We start from the raw sequence: 22,476 nt of genomic DNA, 5'->3' as shown, positions 1-22,476 counted from the left end.
CAAGATAATTCTATGTTTTGGCACCAGTTAAATCAGTTGATCCTTGTTGTTGGGCAGTTTGTTGTTCTCAAGTGAAACCAGTTGGGATTGGTTGTTGAGAGATAATGGGAACTGCAGATGCTGGAGATTTCCAAGATAATAAAATGTGAGGCTGGATGAACACAGCAGGCCAAGCAGCATCTCAGGAGCACAAAAGCTGACGTTTCAGGCCTAAACCCTTCATCAGAGAGGGGGATGGGGAGAGGGAACTGGAATAAATAGGGAGAGAGGGGGAGGCGGACCGAAGATGGAGAGTAAAGAAGATAGGTGGAGAGAGTATAGGTGGGGAGGTAGGGAGGGGATAGGTCAGTCCAGGGAAGATGGACAGGTCAAGGAGGTGGGATGAAGTTAGTAGGTAGATGGGGGTGCGGCTTGGGGTGGGGCCAGACGCCAACTCTCCGACACCACCTCCTACCGCCCCCTCGATCATGAAACCCCACACCCGAGCACCAAACCATCATCTCCAACACCATTCACGACCTCATCGCCTCAGGGGACCTCCCACCCACAGCCTCCAACCTCATTGTTCCCCAACGCCGCACGGCCCGTTTCTATCTCCTTCCCAAAATCCACAAACCTGCCTGCCCTGGTCGACCCATCGTCTCAGCCTGCTCCTGCCCCACCGAACTCATCTCCACCTATCTGGACTCCATTTTCTCCACTTTGGTCCAGGAACTCCCCACCTACGTCCGTGACACCACCCACGGCCTCCACCTCCTCCAGGACTTCCAATTCCCTGGCCGCCAACACCTCATATTCACCATGGACGTCCAGTCCCTATACACCTGCATTCCGCATGCAGATGGCCTCAAGGCCCTCCGCTTCTTCCTGTCCCGCAGGCCCGACCAGTCCCCCTCCACCGACACTCTCATCCGCCTAGCTGAACTCGTCCTCACCCTCAACAACTTCTCTTTTGACTCCTCCCACTTCCTACAGACTAAGGGGGTGGCCATGGGCACCCGCATGGGCCCCAGCTATGCCTGCCTCTTTGTAGGTTACGTGGAACAGTCCCTCTTCCGCACCTACACAGGCCCCAAACCCCACCTCTTCCTCCGGTACATTGATGACTGTATCGGCGCCGTCTCTTGCTCCCCAGAGGAGCTCGAACAGTTCATCCACTTCACCAACACCTTCCACTCCAACCTTCAGTTCACCTGGGCCATCTCCAGCACATCCCTCACCTTCCTGGACCTCTCAGTCTCCATCTCAGGCAACCAGCTTGTAACTGATGTCCATTTCACGCCCACCGACTCCCACAGCTACCTAGAATACACCTCCTCCCACCCACCCTCCTGCAAAAATTCCATCCCCTATTCCCAATTCCGCCGCCTCCGCCGCATCTGCTCCCACGATAAGACATTCCACTCCCGCACATCCCAGATGTCCAAGTTCTTTAAGGACCGCAACTTTCCCCCCAGAGTCATCGAGAACGCCCTTGACCGCGTCTCCCGTATTTCCCGCAACACATCCCTCACACCCCGCCCCCGCCACAACCGCCCTAAGAGGATCCCCCTCGTTCTCACACACCACCCTACCAACCTCCGGATACAACGCATCATCCTCCGACACTTTCGCCATTTACAATCCGACACCACCACTCAAGACATTTTTTCATCCCCACCCCTGTCTGCTTTCCGGAGAGACCACTCTCTCCGTGACTCCCTTGTTCGCTCCACACTGCCCTCCAACCCCACCACACCCGGCACCTTCCCCTGCAACCGCAGGAAATGCTACACTTGCCCCCACACCTCCTCCCTCACCCCTATCCCAGGCCCCAAGATGACATTCCACATTAAGCAGAGGTTCACCTGCACATCTGCCAATGTGGTATACTGCATCCACTGTACCCGGTGCGGCTTCCTCTACATTGGGGAAAAACAAGCGGAGGCTTGGAGACCGCTTTGCAGAACACCTCCGCTCAGTTCGCAACAAACAACTGCATCTCCCAGTCGCAAACCATTTCCACTCCCCCTCCCATTCTTTAGATGACATGTCCGTCATGGGCCTCCTGCACTGCCACTATGATGCCACCCGAAGGTTGCAGGAACAGCAACTCATATTCCGCCTGGGAACCCTGCAGCCTAATGGTATCAATGTGGACTTCACCAGTTTCAAAATCTCCCCTTCCCCCACCGCATCCCAAAACCAGCCCAGTTTGTCCCCTCCCCCCACTGCACCACACAACCAGCCCAGCTCTTCCCCCACACCCACTGCATCCCAAAACCAGTCCAACCTGTCTCTGCCTCCCTAACCGGTTCTTCCTCTCACCCATCCCTTCCTCCCACCCCAAGCCGCACCCCCATCTACCTACTAACCTCATCCCACCTCCTTGACCTGTCCGTCTTCCCTGGACTGACCTATCCCCTCCCTACCTCCCCACCTACACTCTCTCCACCTATCTTCTTTTCTCTCCATCTTCGGTCCGCCTCTCCCTCTCTCCCTATTTATTCCAGAACCCTCACCCCATCCCCCTCTCTGATGAAGGGTCTAGGCCCGAAACGTCAGCTTTTGTGCTCCTGAGATGCTGCTGGGCCTGCTGTGTTCATCCAGCCTCACATTTTATTATCTTGGGATTGGTTGTTGGTCAGTTGGCAGGCATCAGTTGGAAATGGCTGTTCCTGGTTACTGGACAGTTTTTTTTTCCCAGATGAAAACAGCTGACACTGGTTATTGGGCCCTCGGCTGTTAAAATTTAAAACAGTCATCATTGGTCAGCTTTCTCATCCGGAAAAATCAATGTCAAGAATCATTCTTGCTTCTCCAAGTTGAACCCAATGATATAAAAATAAATTAGCGAACCCACCTTTAACAAATTAAGGCTTTATGAATCAACAGGATGGCTGTCTAACCGTGGAAACTAATAAAGAAACTTAAAGAGTCAGTGGCCATAACTAGATTTAAAACCTATATTTTGAAAGCACAATTAATTTAGATGTTCAGTGCATCTCATTAATAAACATTTCCTTTCCAAAATATATATAAAACTTAATTCATCTCCAGGAAGCATTATTTCTTGTAAAATTTTCTGGTTAATTAGACTTTCATTATCATTATTCTCTGCTACATCTTCCAGGCTGAAACTTTGGATGCGAGATTGACAGTTAAAACACGTGTATAAAGAGAAGAGGATTTAAGTGTGTATTTTCACTAAATTTGTCTATCAAAGCAAAACTATCCAAATAAAATTGCAGTATAACTTCACAGCAAAACCAAACTTCTCTCCTAGATTAGCCAATTTTTGTAGTTCCTCTCTATTTCTCCAAAAAATCCACAAAATATTAGACAATTGAAAAAATCCATAACTGCAACAGTATGTCTACATAATTGAATGGATTGTTGATTGCAGGCAGAAATCTCTTGCTCTCCCTTCCACAGACCAGGCCACACTACATACAAGATAACGGGACAGCTCTAGACACACACATTCTGTTAGGAAATGAACACTGGTCCAATATTGTGTCACATATTACCTTGTATCACTTCCTGGATGTTGATGTATTTTAACTCTATGCATAGTGAACAGTATGCTAATCAGAACACTGCATTACATTCATTAAAATAATATTAAAACAATGATCGTAGTAGTTAATGATTTTTAAAAAAATAAATGAAATAAAACCAAAAGACCACTGATGTTGGATACCTGCAATAAAATCTATTTCTTTTAAAAAAGTAAATTTTGTTGTGCACTTTTGTTAGATATTAACAAGAGATATGAATAATGTGTCAACATAAATTCAAAGGCAAATGGTGTGCCATAAATTTTTGAGTGTAGGTTTAAAGAGAAATTAAATATTTAAGTACTTTGGCACACAGCTTTAAGCGACTCCTTTCAGCTGCTTTTCTATTGTTTAAGGAATTTCATAAATATGATTCTGAGATTTATTTCAAGAAATGATTATGATAGTTTAAGTTGATGGAAAGTGGTCCATTTCGCTAACTAATGATTTCTTTTTCTGTTTCATTATTTCCGGCTCAGTTGCCTTCCCCTATCCATTTTGAAAACATATTTAAATATATTGCAAAGAAAAAGATGAGAAAAAGCAATTTTGACTTTAGGTCATATCAAGAATATCTAACAGAATGTCCAATGAAATGTTCAATCTCCCTACTAGTTTCCAATATATCACCTGACAGGAAGAACATGCAAAAAAGAAAGGGTACACACTGAATAAAAAAACCTTTACATTTACATCTTAAGATAGGGTAGAGTTTTAGCTTATTCAATCTTTTTCTCACTTTCATGCATGGAATGATTTTTGTGGATCTTTAAACAGACTCTCCAGTAAATGCAGAATCACTTTTGATCCACCCAGTACATTTTAAGGAATTAGCAAATTGACTTTAGACTTATATGTGAAATTCATCCACCCAAATATATGCTTGGCTAATTGTAGAAAGGGAAAAAAAATGAATTGTCAGTTATTTAGGTCTACAATCCTTTCTCTACTGCTTGCTTCTTCTTCCATGATCTTATAATGAAATGACAATGGAAGGTGAGGCTCAGGCTTTTGACCACCAAAGATTCCCCAGTGGCATTGCTGGATTGGAGAAGCTAAGCTGGAAGGTTCTCCACGCTATCCTGTAGTCAGGAACAAAAGCAACAGGTGAGGTATCCATGGTGTTATTGAAAACAGGCTGACATGAGGCTCACTGATGGGGCCAATCTAAGGTTTTCTTCTGGCCAGGTGTAGGTCAGGACCACTGAGGATCAGGGCATCATTTATTTTTTTTAATTGGGACATCTGAAAGGGCAGCATTTTTACTGTGAACAGCATTCAGCCCTTTTCCATGAGGAGCTCTTTAATCAGTATTCTCACTCTTAGCGAAGGTGTTAGAGAGGTGGGACTTGTAGGGAGTTGCTGCAGAAGTATCCACTGAACATCCATTCCCCTGGCCCTTTGACTGACCTCATATACACTGGCAGAGTCAACAACAAGATGTCAGCATCAAGATCCTAATAAATGCACACACTCAACTTCTCTTGGCTAATGGTAGCTCTAGGAAGTAACTTCAAGAGTCAGCAAAAATAATGAAGCCAACGCCCTCCGTAAATTGTCAGTTCAGAAAAAAACATGTGCGGAATTCTAAGTACTCATCTGTTAAACCTTGTCTGAAGTGCTTCTAACGTAATTAAATTCTGTTTTTAGATAAGTTGTCCAGTTCTATACACAGTACACCAGATATGTACAAGGACTTCAATCTAAATATTAAGTGCCAGAGACAGATCAATTTTAAGTACCAAATGATTTTTGGAGGACTTATTCATATCATAGAGAGTGGCAGCTTCAGAAGTGCTCAGAATTGTAATCCCTCTTCAAAAAAAAGCCTTAATCCCTCTTTTATAAATGTGCCCAAAAACCATAATCCATCTTTATCAGTTATATAATTTCAGGGTTGAAAAGTTTTATATTTCCAAAACCAAATGACTGACCCAAGACTGTGTTCATTGAAGCAGGAAGACAATATTTGTCACTTTCTGGCATTCAAGATCATCTAGGTGTCTTTCTTACAACTGATTTACCCACAGCCCAATTTCTTTAAATGATAAAAATTTTGTTTTCTTTATTGAGTTACAGAAATTGTTTAAACCTCCATAGGATACCTTTACTAGATTTCTACTGATTCTGAAATTTATGGATTTTTTGGAACTTAATAACCTTATATCAAGTGGGACTTTTTAATACGCTTTCATTGTTCCTAATCACCACTGGCAACCACACAATGATATCAGATTGAATGCAAATATTTCCAGGGAGGCCTAGGATAAGATCGTTACCCATTAACCATGGGCTGTCAAGTATCAATTTTTCTAAGTAGCCCAAATTTTATTCTATTTGTTTTTAAATTTATATTTTATTTATATTTTGAAATTAAAATTTTGTTGGCATTAAAATGAATATTAGTAAGACCACATTTGATCTTTTACAGAGCTGTTATATTTTTCCCTCCTAAGTGAATTATTGGGAACTTCTCTCTGTCTACATGGTAATTTCTGTTCTAGATTAAAGCAAACTGTTCTATCTGATTCTTCCCCGAATGCCGTCATTTTCTTCCTACTTTCTTCCAGATCAGTCCCAACCAAAAGTGGTGAAATGTAAACGTTTCGCTGTACTCATGTGAGCACGTGACAACAAAGCGAATTCTAATTCTAATTGTTATTGTATAAAGCTTCTTTCATCTGTTCCTACCCCTTTCTCAACTACTCTTGTCCTTGAAACTGAACTGTGTTCCCTCCACCCACAATCTACGGCGAAGAAGATTATCTATGATTACAAAGGGATCTTGATCAATTGGATCAATCATCTGAGGAATGGCAGATTCAGTTTAATTTGGATAAATGTGAAGTATTGCATTTTGGTAAAGCAAACAAGGGCAGGATTTATACAGCTAATGGTGGGCCCTGGATGGTGTTGTCAAACTGAGACACCTGAGGATTCACATAAATAGTTGTTTCAAAGTTGTGTCACAGGTAGACAGAGTGGTTAAGACGGTGTTTATCATGCTTGCCTTCATTGCTGAGACCATTGAGTAAAGGAGTTGAGACGCCGTGTTGAGGTTATACAGGATATTGAGGAGTCTACTTTTGGAGTAATGTGTACAGTTACAGTTGCCATGCTATAAGAAGGATATTATTAAATTGGAGAGGGTTCAGAAAAGATTTACCAGAATGTTGTTGGAACTGGAGAGATGAATTAAAAGGAAAAGCTGGATAGGCTGGTACTTTTTGTACTGGAGCGTAGGAGGTTGAGGAGTGATCTTATGAAGGCCTATAAAATCATGGGGGGGGGCGCATGGATAAGTTAAAAACAAAGGTCTTTCCCCTAGGTTGGGGGAGTTCAAAACTTTGGGTGATAATATTAATCTTGGTGAAACTGAACGTTAATGCCAGCACATGTGATAAAGCACATACTGGGAAAGATGGGAATGGATAAATAGCAGTTTAGATATTGGCTCAGAATTATGACAACATTCACAGAAGATCGTTGGAATGCTAAGATAAACAATAGAAATAGCCATTTGTTTTTCTTTCTTCTTTACTTTTCTTCTTACATCTGGGTTTGTCATATGCCTCTTTTCAAGTCTAATACTAATGTCTCTATGCCTTCAAATGAGTCTAGCTTTTTTTGCACTATCATTCTTATTTTGTGGGAATATTTCTAATTTTCTACTTTGATCATTGTCCACTGAATGATTTGTCAAAATTTAGTTGAACTTGCTCTCCAGTATCTTAAGAAATCGATTTTTGTTCAAAATGCTCATGAGCTCCAACATTTTTGGAAATATGAATGACAAATCACAAGTGAAACAATTGCATGTAATATTATCTTTTCTCATTATTTTTGGCAACTCTGCTGTACTAAGGCTATTGTGTCATTACTGCTTCATTTAGATATACCCATCTGTCCTGTGGCAGGAGCTTCTGGCAATGGCCAGACATGACAATAGGTTAGCCAGATGAAGAAATGAGTGGTGATTGGGCATTACAGATTCTCACCCAAATTTTCATCCCTCTGAACATAAGAAAATCCTGCCAGCTGTCACCAAAGGCATACCTTGTAAAATCAACTATCCACCACTCATATACTGGATTGCACGAGATCAGGAGTGTGGTTGCATTGAAGCGCTGCACAAAAGGTTTGCAAGTATTTTTTATTAAACTGACAGTGAGGTGTTATGTGTCAATTGACTGGAAGATTAAAGATGTTGAGGTACAGGGATATTGGCATAGTTCGATAGGCATGTGTAAGCAGGATTATTAAACACAGGGCCAAATTTGTGAGATAACTTTTAAATGGTCTTTAAGCTGTCAGGAGTTTCTGTACTGTTTTCTCTTTCTGGAAAGCTCCTTTGATATATCTGGAGACGTTCCTACTTCAGGCCCTCCACAACAATCTACTGAAGTCAATGATGGAAAACTCAGACAGGGTATAGAACAGTCAACCAATCTACAACTATCCATTTCTTGCTGCTGCCAAAGATGAAAGTTTAACTGGCTATTTCAAATGTTTTGTTTAAATGGTATAATTAACAGATGAGTTCTATACATTCAACTCCACAGCTGGATTCTTCTTCAAGTTGCTAACACAACTGTCCAAATGATGATATCGCCAGATGTGAAAGTACTTATCCATTTGACAAGTTCTCTCATTAAATATTCTTACAAAATTTATCAAGTCTATCATTCACCATTTTGTCATCTGTATTTAACAATACTGTTAATTATTCCACTTAATTCTTACACTGAATGCAGCATGACATAGCAGGCAAAACAAAAGAATTGGGAATTTATGGAGGGTTGTAAAGTAGTTATTTTGTTGTCAGCACTTTCTTTGTTTTAAATTGATTTTTCAGCTTCTAATAAGATCCCCTGGCACTTCTAACGTACTTGATACATTGTCTTTACAGAGGATAGTACTGCCCAAATGAATGATATTTTACCTGACTTTGTAATATTTCATTTATCTAAAAGTGTTCAACCCTGTGCTTATTTATTTATTACTGGACTTGATGGAGTACCCTATTGGTGCATATACTTCAGTACAAGCTGAAATGAATGATCTTGAAGCATAGAGAAATTAATCAAATTAAAAATATAGCCAGCTACTCAATATTTTACAGTGATGTGGTTTGAACTAGCCCAGAGCATAGACTGGTTCTGTGAACAATTAGAGGGTCTGGGCAAGCTTTCAGATGAAAATGTCACTCTTTTCTTTGAATTGTATGCAAAACTAGTAGGGTAGTATGCCTCATATTTCCAGAGAAGCTGAAAGGTCTGATATTAATGTTTTTCTATCCATTGCAGCCAAATAAATGCATTAATACTGCTGTATAAGGTGCAAGGGTCTGAAAGGGTCAATTCCGAAGAGTACCGAGCACCACCCACTTTGATGATGACGTAGAGCCTTATTGGGAGAATTGCTAAAGATCATGAAGATGTAAAACTTTGCATCAGAATCTTCCCCATAGTCTCTGTGACAATGACTGTCACATCACTATAACTTGGTTACTTACTATATAAGAAACCATTATTAGCTATACTATAGCAAGCAGGCCCTGAGGATACTTGAAAGATGAGGATGGCAGAAAATGTTCCAAATGGAGCTCGCATCACGATGGGCAGCATTGAGCATTCATCATACAACATGTTGGTAAGTGATAAAGACACCATTTACCTGTCTCCTAGATGCTGGCAACATCGTGGAAGTTTGAAAATTCTCCAGACGCAGCTTTAATATGGCTGCTAAAGCAAAAAACAAACTGGACGAGTTGAATTCCCTTCCCCGACAAGAGAATCCTGTGACATGATTCAACAAGGCAAGATTGACAGTCAATGGTAAAATACATCCAATCTGAAGAAGAGCTCGAACAATTCCTCCACTTCACCGACACCTTCCACCCCAACCTTAAGTTCACCTGGACCATCTCTAACACCTCCCTCAACTTCCTGGACCTCTCTGTCTCCATCTCAGGCAACCACCTAGAAACCGATATCCATTTCAAGCCCACCGACTCCCACAGCTACCTAAAATACACCTCCTCCCACCCACCTTCCTGCAAAAATTCCATCTTCTATTCCCAAATCCTTCGCCTCCGCCGCATCTGCTCCCAGGATGAGGCATTCCACTTCTGTACATCTCAGATGCCCTCGTTTTTCAAGGACATCAACATTCCCCCCACAGTGGTCTAGAATGCCCTCGACCATGTCTCTCACATTTCCCTCAGCTAATCCCTCACACCCCTTCACTGCAATAACCACCAAAAGAGAATTGCCCTCATCCTCACACACCACCCCACCAACATCCGGATCCAATGCATCATCCTCCGACACTTCCGCCATCTGCAATCCAACCCCACCACCAAAGACATTTTCCATCCCCACCCTTGTCTGCCTTCCGGAGCGACCACTCTCTTCGTGACTCCCTTGTTCACTCCACACTGCCCTCCAACCCCACCACACCCGGCATTTTCCCCTGCAAACGCAGGAAGTGTTACACCTACCCCCACACCTCCTCCCTCACCCCCATCCCAGGCCCCAAGAAGACTTTCCACATCAAGCAGATGTTCACCTGCACATCTGCCAATGTAGTAAACAGCATCCGCTGCACCCATTGTGTCCTCCTCTACATCGGGGAAACCAAGTGGAGGTTTGGGAACACCTCCACTCGGTTCACAGTAAACAACTGCACCTCCCAGTTGTGAACTATTTCAACTCCCCCTCCCATTCCTTAGATGACATGTCCATCCTGGGCTTCCTGCAGCGCCACAACGATGCCACCCGAAGGTTGCAGGAACAGCGTCTCATATTCCGCTTGGGAACCCTGCAGCCCAATGGTATCAAAGTGTATTTCACAAGCTTCAAAATCTCCCCTCCCCCCACGGCATCCCAAAACCAGCCCAGCTTGTCCCTGCCTCCCTAACCTGTTCTACCTCTCACCTTTCCCCTCCTCCCACCTCAAGCCTCATCCCCATTTCCTACCTACTAACTTCATCCTGCCCCCTTGATCTGTATGTCCTCCCCAGTCTAACCTATCCCCTCCCTTCCTCCCCACCTACTCTCGCCTCTACTGGCTCCATCCCCGCCTCTTTAACTTGTCTGTCTCCTCTCCACCTATCTTCTCCTCTGTCCATCTTTGAATCACCTCCCTCTCTCTCCCTATTTATTTCAGAACCCTCTCCCCCTCCCCATTTTCTGATGAAGGGTCCAGGCCCAAAACGTCAGCTTTTGTGCTCCTAAGAAGCTGCTTGGCCTGCAGTGTTCATCCAGCTCCACACTTTGTTATCCTAGAAAGAAGTGTCCATCAGCAAAAGCAAGCCAGGAAATCCATGGAGCTGGAATACAAACCACTAGCTGGTCAGAGTTTGTACTGGGTACAGATAATTGAGAAGAATGATCCTGAGACATGGTTCAGCCAGTGGACAAACATGTATTGGAGACACTCTGAGTAAATTTGCCATGTCAGGTGGATAATGGGAAAACTTAACGGCAGTGCAGTTTACAGGCTAGGATAGTGAGAAGCCAGCAAAGTACTTACAGATCAGATCAGTGTCTCCACTAGACAGTTCCAGTACAGTTACAGTAGGAGTAGTCAAGAGCCACAGGAACAATTTAAAATGAGACCCAGGAAAATTACAAGCCCAAGGTGACATGACAAAGGGCAATTTTAAAAACCCGTAAACAGGCAAGTTCTAACAGAAGATGGAATTTGCTATCCTGTAATTAACTACATATTGTTTAAGACAAGAGCATTTTCTTAGTTGACTATGAAATTTTCTTACCTCTACCACTCTCGACCAAGCAGGCCTTGAAGATCCAAACCAGAAGAGAGGGTGATGGCAGCAAATCTAACAGCACGCGGAATGTGGGGCTGGATGAACACAGCAGGCCAAGCAGCATCTCAGGAGCACAAAAGCTGACGTTTCGGGCCTAGAACCTTTATCAGAGCTCTTGGCCTGCTGTGTTCATCCAGCTCCACACTTTATTATCTTGGATTCTCCAGCATCTGCAGTTCCCATTATCTCTCTCAGCATGCAGAATGTGATGAGCAGTGGGGCTGATTCACCTAAGAACAAATAACACTCACATAAGTGAGCCTTTATGAAGACAAGCATTTCTTTTCAAAGCCTTGAAATAAAATGAGCCAGCATCTTTAGAAACCATCTGAAAACAACAACTGGGAAAGCAACAAAAACAACAGGCTTTACGCATTGTTCCGGATGTGCCCAGATAGTGGCATCCTCGGAATTGCAGACACATCGCTCATATCTTTGGCAGAGCTGGCAAGCTTATCTGAGGCTGTACAGCTTCATCTTCTTTTCTGTCAATGACAGGATATTCATTTTCAGAGGCACCAGATGAAGTGAGCTTTCAGCACTGACCCAGTCACTCCCTGATTGGGAGAAAATTCAGAAATATTCAAAAAGGATTTTTGGGTCTGCAAATCAAGTTTTGGATGTGTTGAGCAAGCATTCCTTTCTGTTGCTGCTGATCTCCGGGATGTTATATCTGAATTTGTTTGCAAGCGGTTTTATGACTGAACTACAAGGGACTAAATAGATGTCAAAGTTGGGGGGCCAAAAATGTCCAGAGAGAGGTTTGAACTGGAGAAATACATTGCAAATTAAATGCGTGTGTGGCAAGCAGGCAGCTATGTATCCAATTCTCATTGAGGAGAGGAGCTTAATGAGGTCCCTGGGTGGGGCATACCTGCCAGTCAGGGGTCGCTGGCAGAGTAAGTCAAGAGCAACCTCCCATACCAGCTCAGGGAATGGGCCACAGTCAGGAATACGGTCAGGGTGGTCAAGGGCAGCGGGCCTGTACCTTGACAATCAAAGTTCATGGTCAGTACATTGGTCTGTAGCAGCAAATCAGGAGTTAGGGCTAACACAGTCGGGCAATGTATAGATGCAAGCATGTGATGTAGCATGTCTTACCTGGGTTTATATGGTCGTGTTGGTTGAGAGGGGGGACAAGGGTCAGCCTGTCAGATCCATCAGCAGAAACTAAGTAGTGATGTTGATGGGGAGATGTGCGGCAGTTACTGGAAGATTAAACCTTGACAGCTGGCTATACAGGACTAGGGGATGCAGGCTCTAGGTGGGAGCACTGTATAGTTGTGAAGGGGTGCAGCAGAATTTGCAAATGGGGAATATGGTAAAGCACGGCTCGGAAGAATATAAAACAGGGCAAGTGATCGGTCTTTCATTGTCACAAGCACGATGGCTTCAAGCGAGGCAGCAAATGACCGCAGATGTGTAGGTTCAAGTAAAAATCCCCATCACCTGAAATACTGAATCAAAACCCTGGATTTTTCAAAACTTTTAAGACTAATAAAAAAAGGCAGCTGGGTTGAGCCCTGGGAGAAATACACAGTCACAGAGGTGGCTGCGAAAACTCTTCAACTCGAGGAGATCAATCAAACAAACCTGACACTCTAGAATGAAATCAGAGATAATAGGAACTGCAAATGCTGGAGTCAGAGATAACACAGTGTAGAGCTGGATGAACACAGCAGGCCAGGCAGCATCAGAGGAGCAGGAAAGTTGACGCTTCAGGTTGGGGCCCTTCTTCTGTTGTGCTCCTCCAGCTCCACACTGCGTTAACTCTAGAATGAAGCGAACTTTTTCCACCCAGGGCTACACATCCCAAACATCTTGGAACCTCTACAGATATTGGACATTTAACTTCAATCAATATTCATTCATGGAGATATCGGGCGTTCGACTTCAATCAAAATACCTTCACACATACTCTTAACTGTCAGGAAGCTCTTGGACCTCAGAGGAAACACCAGTAACACAATGGCAAGTGCAGATTTGGCTTGTAGGTAACAGGTCCACAATTAGTATAATTGCAGACCCCCATCTCATCTGAAGGAGCTACCACCTCGAAAACTATCCCCACAAGCATCTCCGGAAGAGGGATCCCACAAGTAGCTATCTTCCTGAGGGCTATCTGCACAGCTATGTCCAGAAGAGGGATCCTGACAGCAATTCCAAGACCTACAGAAACAGGCCTTTTCTGTACCAGGAGAACCAACAGCAACCAACCACGACCAGCTGACCTGAGAACTGACAACCTTCTATGAATCACCGGCCTAACTGACACTGCAAGGCCCTGAGCTGAAAACTGGCCCACAAAAACCACCTGAAAGTAAGGAAAACCAACTATTCACTTGATAAATCCAATGTGTGTCCTACTGCATCAGCGGACTCGACCCGCACTAAAGGCATACGCCATTTGAAGTCTTCGTTGAGGCCCCAGGTACAGCAAGCAGGAACCGCCAATTGTACTTCAAAATCGCTTTTATCTCCACTGGTGAGCTTAAACCGCTGAGACTCCAAAGTATCCAACCAACTAGCAAGGAGGGAAAGGCGGTTGATGTCAGTGTGGGGAACACCAAGGGTAGGAAGCCTGATTAAACTGTCTGTGATTAAAATTGCATTTCTGAAGAGGGGCCTAGTCCCGAAATGTCGGCTTTTCTGCTCCTCTGATGCTGCTTGATCTGCTGTGTTCATCCAGCTTTACACCTTGTTATCTCAGATTCTCCAGCATCTGCAGTTCCTACTATCTCTGAAGCATTAAAATTAGTGTTTAGTTTCTAATAGCGTTTAACCTGTTTTCAATTTGATTGTGTAATTTGAAAGTAATTACTGTCTTCTGTACAATTGTATTAGTTTCACAGTTCTATTATACTTAGATTCTTTGGCCTATAACACCTGTCAACTGCCTTCTCCATTTCACATTCCTAAATAAGTCCAGTGTCAGAACCAAGGATCGGGGGGTGATTTGTACCTCCTAAAAATCAACAAATTACTGATCCCAAACCGGAACGCTACAGATGGCATGGGAAAGATTGGCTGATGCAGGCACATGGACACAGGCCTGGTAAGAATTAGGGAAGCATAATGCATTACTAGGTTGGGCTCCTAGGAAGGGGATTCCGGATATTCAGGAGCTCGGCAATGCTTCTGTGGGGAGCTGGAAATTTCTCCACAGAGACTGAGGGCAGGCTAGCAGAACCTGTAAGACAAAAGAGAGAAGGCTTTGTGGCCACTGGGTAAAAGTGGTGCACAGTGAATGACACTGGCAATAGGTACGGTGAGATGTGCAGTGGAATGAAGACTGGTTCTTACTCTATTGACAGGTCACAGATGTTTCTGCAATCCTACAGGAGCAGTCCTGCTCTTCTTTTGTGAGGATCAGAATTCTCTTCCCCTGAGGTGAGTATACAAATGTCAGGCACCCCCCCACCTGTTCACATCTGTCTCCCCTGTTATGGATTCTCTAAGCCTGTAATGAGAAAATGAAGAAGTAATGAGTGAGATGCCAGTGAGTGAAATGGCTTTTCCTGTTTGATGCATGTTGGGAAAAGGTCGAGCAGTGTGTTGGAGGGCTAAAGAAGCAGTACTGAAAGGGTATGCCGGGTTTTTATTTTAGCTGATTGCAAGAGATGAGGAAAGATGTTGCATGCAATTGTGAGAGTGGCAGAGAATAAGCGGTACTGACAGGCAGGTGCAGTAGTAGAATTGGAGTGAGCATGATGTAGGAGGGAGAATGGTGTGGCACTTCTCCTGGTGGAGCATGGGCAGCGATTGACCTCCTTCCTGTATTCCTGGCCACTCCTCTGCATCCCAGAGATGGCACTGACCTGGAAGTGACATCATACCAGTTAGGCAGATTCTGGTGGCACAGCCTACTCTGCCAGCCTTCTGGAAAGAGGATGGCCCTTCCCCAGACCACCATGCCCACCAGGACCTCCAGGTCGCTGGCAGACAAACAGAGTGCCATGATCCCCTTCTCTGTCTTGTTTCAACTCTGTAAATGAGCAGGAGCCTCTTCAGAATGCCAATGCTCCTCCGGGTGCAAAATGGACTCTTAAAGATGGTATGTTGCAATGGATGCTGATATTTCAGCTGCCTGTTGAGTTGTTGGAATAGCATGTGGTAGAAATCAGACTTGAGAAGCATCATATGGGGGTGATAGCAAGTTTGGTAAGATAAGGCTACGCCTCACGAGAAAATCCTCCAAAAAACTCAGAGTGACTTTCATTCAGCCAATAAAAGTAAGATTCAGCTAAATGTTGAATTTATTAATTTATTTTGCACGTGAATGCTCTTTAGCAATAAACTTTATCTTGTTGAAATCAGAGATTGTTGGAACTGCAGATGCTGGAGAATCTGAGATAACAAGGTGTAGAATTGGATGAACACAGCAGGCCAAGCAGCATCAGAGGAGCAGGAAGGCTGACATTTCAGGCCTAGGCCCTTAAGAAGGGTCTAGCAGCAAAACGTCAGTCTTCCTGCTCCTCTGATGCTGCTTGGTGTTCATCCATCTCTACACTTGTTATCTTGTTGAAATCAAACGTGTCTTCACATGAAGACCCATTAATATTTTTCTCCTGCCCCATAAACCAAGCAGACCCCTTGAACAAATAAAAAAGAAAGGACGTTGGCAGCAATCTACTCAAACAAAAGTTGGCAGTGATTAACATCACATCAGAGTAAACTGGATAGGATCTGATTCCCCCTCAGTGGACCTAAATGCCCCACCCACTGTCCCTGTCATAACACTAAGAAACCAATGCCAAATCTGATGACATTACCAAATCTGACTGGACTTGCCCCTCCCACCTGCTCCTGCTGCCCAATTTGAACTCCCACCAGATTTGACACCCACCCTCCCACTGCCCACATTCGCCAATTCCTCCCATCCAGCTTAACCTACTTTAAATACTGCATCACTTAGCTGGCCCCTTGCCCCCACCTTGCAGCCTGAACTCTACCCACTTGGCCAACTACCACTTTCCGACTTGGAATCCTCTTCACCTGGCACGCTTTCCCCTACCCAAAGGGTACTCTATCCCCCAGCAATCAACTTACTTGACATCCTACTCTGTACTCACCTGACATCCTACTCCTTGCATTCTTAACCTCTCCCAGCTGACACCCTACAAACCAGGCACCCTAAATTCTTACCAAGTTGGCATCTTACTTACCTGGCACTTTATTTGTCTCTTAGCCTACTCATCTGACATCATAGGCATTCACACCCCATGTCTATCCACCAGGCACCCTACCCAACTAGCACATTACTGAACCTGATACAATGGAGCCCTATTCAACTGGCACAATGTTGGCCTGGCACCCTAAACCTACCCATCTGGTATCCTATTCTCTAGGCCCAAACATCATAAGTACCTTACAAATTGACAGTTTGACAACTACACCAGGAAATAACTGTCAGAATAGAATCAAATCTCTGAATTTTGAGAGTTGTCTGAGCAGAATCGCATCTCAGACATGTGGAATGTCCTGTGTTTCATAAAAAGAAGGACCAAAGTATCAATCTGCATGAGATTTCCAGTCCTTGGAAAATCTGGCCCATTGCCTTTGAGGTATGATTCCACGAGTAAGACCATGTCAGGCCATTCCTTCCCTAGTCTATGGGACACGTCTCCCAATTTTCACTCAAGTCCCCATATGTTAGTAAGGACTTTGCAGAGTCAACAGGGTTGTGTGTATCCTTGTTGTTTCTGGCGCCTAGGCCTGTTGGTTCTTCCATTTTCAGTTAGAATCTTGGAGACCTACGGCACAGTAAAAGGCCCTTCTATGTCCATGCAGATCAAAAACGACCACCTAGTCATTCTAATACCAATTTCCAGCAGTTGGGTCATAGCCTTGTATGTCTTGGCATCTCAAGTGCACATCTAAATACTTGTTGAATGTTATGTGCGTTTCTCCATCTATTGCTATTAAGGGCAGTTAGTTCCAGATTCCCACTACCTTCTGTGTGAAATTTTCTCCCCTACATCTCCTCTAAACATTCTGCTCGTTACCTTGAATTGACACTCCTTTGTCATTGATCCCTCCATTAAAGGGAAAAGTTTCTTCCTGTCTACCCTATTTGTACTCCTCATAATTTTATGCATTTCTATCACGGCTCTTCTCAATCTCCTCTGCTCCAAGGAAAACAACCCCAGTCTGTCTAATTTCTCGTCATCACGGAAGTTCCCCTGCCCAGCTTGGTAAATCTCCTCTGTACCTTCTCCAATACTATAACATCCCTCCTACAACGTGGGTTCCAGAAGTTCACACAATACTCTAGTTATGGCCTAACCAACGTTTTATATATTTCCAGCATAACGTCTCTGCTCTTAAATGCTCTGTCTCAGCTAACAAAGGCATAAATTCATTCTTTAAATGTCACTATGGTTTGATTTGACTGAATACCAGGACATTACTGTAGGAATTCCTCAGGGTAGTGTCCTAATCTCACAATCTTCATCTTTTTTTTCCTTCTGTTCATTCTTTCATGAAGTAGTCACCATAGGCAATATAAACACTTATTACCTATCCCTAGTTGCTCTTAAACTGAGTCGCATGCTAGAGTTGCATTTCAGAGAACTGTTAGGAGTCAACCACATTGCTGTTGGACTGGAATCACTTTTGGTCAGACCAGAAATTGCTGGAGAAAGCTGAACCGATCTGGCAGCAAATGTGTAGAGAAAGCAGAGTTAATGTTTTGGGTCCATAACCCTTCTTCAGAACTAATTTCAGTTAGGAAAAAGTATACGTACACAATCATTTTTTTATGATAATGTTTTCATGATTGCCATTAGGTTAGCTTCATTATTCCACATTTTACAGAATTCAAATGTACCATTTAGTGTGACAAGCACTCATATCCCAAGAGCATTAATTTGGCCTCTGGAACATCAGTGCAATGACATTACCGCCATGCCACTACCTCCCCCTGTTACAGCACGGAAGAACGCCTTTCAGTCCATCATGTCTGTGTTGGATCTCTTTACTCGCAATTTACCTAGCGCCACTCCTTCACTTCCTCCTTGCAAACACTGCAAATTCTTCCTTTACAGATTCCCTTAAACACTTGGTGATACTGTCTCTACCACATTCTCAGGCAGTGCACTTCAGATCCTATTCACTCACTACATCTCCAATTTGCATTATTGAAATTCCTTATGCTTGGACTCACTCCTGTAAATCTTGCCTGCACTCTTTCCAATGTCTTCACTTCTTTGCTAAAATGTGACAGCCAGAACTTGACTTCAACACCCCCGTTGAGGCTGGACTAATGATTAATTAGAGATTAATATCATGCTTTGTGCTGTCTGCCCTTAGTAATAAAGCCTAAGGTGCATTTGCTTTGTTATCATCATTCTCAAGCTGTCCTGCCACCTTCGACTATTTATGCATATGTCCACATAAGTCCCTTTGCTTTTACATCTGCTTTAGAATTATAACTTTTGTTTTAAACTGTGTCTCTGCTGTCTTCCTAACAAAATGAAAATCTTCACACTTCGATGTATTATATTCCATCTGTCATTTGTACACTCAATACTTTCCTATGTCCTTTTAAAGTTTCACATTAACCTCCTCGAAATTCACAATGTTTCAAGTCTTGAAGCATCCTCAGACTTTGAAAACTGTGCCCTATACAACAAGGCCTAGATCACTGATAGATTTTAGGAAGAGCAAGAAATCCAAATGCCCCCTGAGGAATTCCATGTCATAGCTTCCTTCAGACCAAACAATATCCATTAACTAATCACCTTGTTTCCTGCCACTCAGTCAATTTTGTACCTATATTGCTGCTGCCCCTTTCAATCCAAGGACTAACACATGTGTGCAAGGTGGCTATGTGGCACTTTCTGAAATGCCTCTTGATATCAGAATGTTCCTGTATATCACAACAACAACATTACCTTCACTGATTATGTCTGTGACCATATTAAAAATTATGAGAAAGTTAAAACACAATTAATCCATAACGCAGATAACAAAAATGTGGAGCTGGATGAACACAGCAGACCAAGCAGCACCTCAGGAGCACAAAAGCTGACGTTTCGGGCCTAGACCCTTCATCAGAGAGGAGGATGGGGTGAAGGTTCTAGAATAAATAGGTAGAGAGGAGAGTATAGGTGAGGAGAGGTAGGGAGGGGATAGGTCAGTCCAGGGAAGATGGACAAGTCAAGGAGGTGGGATGAGGTGGTAGGTAGGAAATGGAGGTGCGGCTGAGGGGGGAGGAAGGGATGGGTGAGAGGGAGAACAGGTTAGGGAAGCAGAGACAGGCTGGGCTGGTCGTGTGATGCAGTGTGGGGAGTGGACGAACTGGGCTGGTTTTGGGATGCGGTGGGGGAAGGGGAGATTTTGAAGCTTGCGAAGTCCACATTGATAGCATTGGGCTACAGGGTTCCCAAGCGGAATATGAGTTGTTGTTCCTGCAACCTTCGGGTGGCATCGTTGTGGCACTGCAGGAGGCCCATGATGGGCATGTCGTCTGAGGAATTGGGGAGGGAGTTGAAACGGATCGCGATTGGGAGGTGCAGTTGTTTGTTGCAAACCGAGCGGAGGTGTTCTGCAATCTGAGGAATGGGAGGGGGAGTTGAAATGGTTCGTGACTGTCTGAGGCATGAGAGGGGGAGTGCACCCGAAGGTTGCAGGAACAGCAACTCATATTCCGCTTGGGAACCCTGCAGCCCAATGGTATCAATGTGGACTTCACAAGCTTCAAAATCCCCCCTTCCCCCACTGCATCACAAAATCAGCCCAGCTCATCCCCTCCCCCCACTGCATCCCAAAACCAGCCCAGCCTGTCTCTGCTTCCCTAATCTGTTCTTCCTCTCACCCATCCCTTCCTCCCATCTCAAGCCACACCTCCATTTCCTACCTACCACCTCATCCCACCTCCTTGACCTGTCCATCTTCCCTGGACTGGCCTATCCCCTCCCTACCTCCTCACCTATACTCTCCTCTCTACCTATCTTGTTTTCTCTCCATCTTCGGTCCGCCTCCCCCTCTCTCCCTATTTATTCCAGTTCCCTCTCCCCATCCCCCTCTCTGATGAAGGGTCTAGGCCCGAAACATCAGCTTTTGTGCTCCTAAGATGCTGCTTGGCCTGCTGTGTTCATCCAGCTCCACACTTTGGTTATCTTGGCTTCTCCAGCTTCTGTAGTTCCCATTATCACTACTCCATAACACATCCATGTTGCCTTCCTTTAACTGACCAATTACTTTAGTCACAAGTTATAATTTCTAAATGTTTCCTCACTATTGAGGTTAAATGACTTGTCTACAGTTGTTAGGCTTATCTGTAACATTTTCAAGAAAGAGATAGATAGACCTCCAAAAGATTATGGAATCAAGGGTTATGGGGATAAGGCAGGAACAGAATACTGATTGTGGATGATCAGCCACGATCATAATGAATAGTGGTGCCGGCTCAAAGGGCCGTATGGCCTACTCCTGCACCTATTGTCTATTGTCTATGAATAATTCTTCAAAACTCTGGAAATCTGGCATTATCCCTGAGTTTGAAGAAGACTGGAAAATGATGGTGAATGCCTCTAAAATTTCCAATCTTACAACTCTCCGCATCTCTGGATGGGTCCATCAGTTCTAGACCTTTATCATCCTCCAGTACAGACAGTCTATGCAATACCTCTTCCTTGTCCTTTCCTGAACATAATGATATATAGAGAGGCCATTTGTTTGGAGCCTCCAGTCACATTTGAAACGACAACACTATGACCTAAGTGGTTTTGCACGTGCTTAGTAATATTTGGAGTAAAAATACAAGTGCCTTCACTTATCAGTGTGCATTTTTTATTTGCTCCAACTTGTCAAATTCAGTGAAAGATTTTCCATCTTTGGCAAAAGCAATGGAAGCGATGGTGACAGTGGTATTAAATTATCAGGGAAACATGCATTCTCCTGTGCTTTTTGTAAGAGAAAGTCAACAGAATCTGCTGTGCCTGTGACACATCCTAATGTTACACACGTCCAAACTGCTCAGATTGAAAGAAAACAGAAACTTGTGCTGCAAGTACACTGGGGTTTTTAACAACAGTAATGCAAAAATGCTCTTTTCTTCACAAAGCTTGAAACTCTATAAAGAAGAATTCACATTTATGTACAAACTAAGTTTGAAAACTTGTTTATTCTTTCATCATTCAGTTTCAGAACTGTCTTCCATCACCACAGTCAAGGCAATCTGGGCAGCTTGAGGTTTGACTAAATTCGATGTTCAATATTTCAGTTTGGAAAGGTATCCATGTAACTGATACCTAACTGATGATACCTACACGTAATCCAATGACAGTAATGTGAGAATGGTGACATGGCTGTGTTTTGATTTTGATTTTAATTCAGTTCCTCGTTTAATGTCTTTTCCACCAGATCCCTGGTGCCTTGTGAATTCATTTGTCTGTTTTGGTTATGACATAAATGCTATACTTTTCCAAGCTTTTAAATTTTACATAGGTTAATAATGAATACGATGGATTTTGTTAATGAAAGTTATGCTACAATTTAACCTTTGGATTACAAATGTGTTCCTGGAATAAGACTCTGTTATTAAACACCTGTGGATGATGTTGAGAGAATCAATTGCCTAGGAAAAGTATATATGCCCCATAAACAGCTTAACTGTACTATTTTATTGCTAACTAAAATCCTAAGTGAGCTGTGATTGTGGCCCAAGGCAAAGATCTGGCATCAGCTCAGCACTTATTTTGGCAATGTCTTTGCAATCAAGAAAAACACAAAATATATGTATCAGTATTTTCATTTGCAATGTTTATGTTGGCACAAATACTTCAATCGCAATATTAACATGCATGTTATGATTCTGTTGCTTCGCACCATAATTCTCCCACTTGCTGATGTTCCAGTTGAAGGTTAAAGGCAAAGCAGACATAAGCCTTTATTTATTTGCCCTTCTGTGAGCCATGCAGGTGAGCAAATGACAGAAGAGTAAAAGAATGAGCAAAAGGCAGCTCGTAACTAGCATAGGCCCAGACTCTCCCAATCACGAACAGAAGTTTTATGTTCTTTAAGGTAGAGCAGCTGAACTATAATATCTTCACTTATTTCAAGTTTGGCACTTCAGAAATGTAAGACTCTAAAAGAGTT

Source organism: Stegostoma tigrinum, chromosome 4, assembly GCF_030684315.1.
Source record: "Stegostoma tigrinum isolate sSteTig4 chromosome 4, sSteTig4.hap1, whole genome shotgun sequence".
Classification (NCBI taxonomy): Eukaryota; Metazoa; Chordata; class Chondrichthyes; order Orectolobiformes; family Stegostomatidae; genus Stegostoma; species Stegostoma tigrinum.
The sequence above is the reverse complement of the archived record's forward strand: the minus strand, read 5'-3'. Positions refer to the sequence as shown.